Below are 1,468 nucleotides of genomic sequence, written 5' to 3'. Positions count from 1 at the left end.
TAGAAAGCTTAGCAACATGTATGATAAATCAGCCAGGTATGTATTTTTACAAACGAAAGATATGGAAACATTTGGATACAATAGAGAAATGCATATAAATCACATAAATATATTAATAACATTAAATTTAAAGCTGAATTATCTATGAATAAAGTATAAACACATAAGAAATGCACACTTTAATAGGTTATATGAAGAGAAACATTACAATCAACAATACTAGGACTTTAGAATATATACACGATACAGTAACTATTACTTTGTTTCAATTTTTGTAACTATAATTTCCAATTTTTATTATTTTTTGGGAAATTTTATTTATTTAGTATTTTATATAAATAATAGCTATTTTGTCGTGTATTATGCTACAGAACTAGAGCTCCTGGAGATCTTCTCAAGTTGGTGGTTAATAGGCTTGCTTCTTGGCTATCTCTAATTTCAGAATTTAAAGATAAGAATGTCTTTCAGCTCCTCGATTCCCACTCCATTTCGGACTTGTAATGTAGTACCTTTCCTGGTGTTTTCTCGCCAGGTTGCTGTTGTACTATAATTTTCCTTCATAAATAAATCTTTTTACTTTACCTTTTCAAAAAAAAAATAATAATAAATATGTTTTATTTTTAACATATAATTATTTTGTTTTAAATTTATATTGAAAAATAAAACATATAAAATAAATGAAACAAATAGTAAATATGTTTCTTTGAAATAAAATCTTACCTTACCTTTTCCAAAAAAACATATAAATCATTTAAGGTAGATAAAATAAATTATTTTTATAATTTTCAGCTTTTATTAAATTTTTGGGGAAAATTAAATCCTAAATTATTTATTTTAGTTTTGATAATTATAATTTTCAATTTTTATTATTTTTTGTTGGAAAAATTTATTTAGTATTTTTATATAATTAATAATTCTATTTTTTCAAATAAAAAAATATGTTTTCATTTTTAACATATAATTTATATGTAAAATAAAACATATAAATCCTTTAAGGTAGATAAAAAATAAATTATTTTTATAATTTTCAGTTTTTATAAATTTTTTGAGGATAATTAAATCTTAAATTATTATTTTAGTTTTTGTAATTATAATTGTATTTCAAATTTTATAATTATAATTTTGAATTTTTACTAAAGTTCAAATACAATCCAAAAGTGGTCAATATACTGTTTCATCAAGCTAGGCATTGATATGCTTTCTTATTGATGTGTATTGGACCATATCCACCAATATAGAATGATACAGTCGATAAGGAAGCATATCATGCTGATTCACGATTTATGGGATATATACAAAGTTGTGGCATATCTTGTATCCATGGTCGGTATTGGGACTATCATATTAATACTTTAAACCTTGGTTTGATCATCTAGTTGAACACATTCAAATAAGAAATGCAAGAAAAAAAAAGGAAAGACTAAAAATAGTAAATATTTAATAATTTAAGTTATCTTTTAAAATATTT

This window comes from Nelumbo lutea, chromosome 3 (assembly GCF_056320005.1).
Source record: "Nelumbo lutea isolate HS-2025 chromosome 3, American lotus-T2T, whole genome shotgun sequence".
In the NCBI taxonomy this organism is placed as follows: Eukaryota; Viridiplantae; Streptophyta; class Magnoliopsida; order Proteales; family Nelumbonaceae; genus Nelumbo; species Nelumbo lutea.
The sequence above is the reverse complement of the archived record's forward strand: the minus strand, read 5'-3'. Positions refer to the sequence as shown.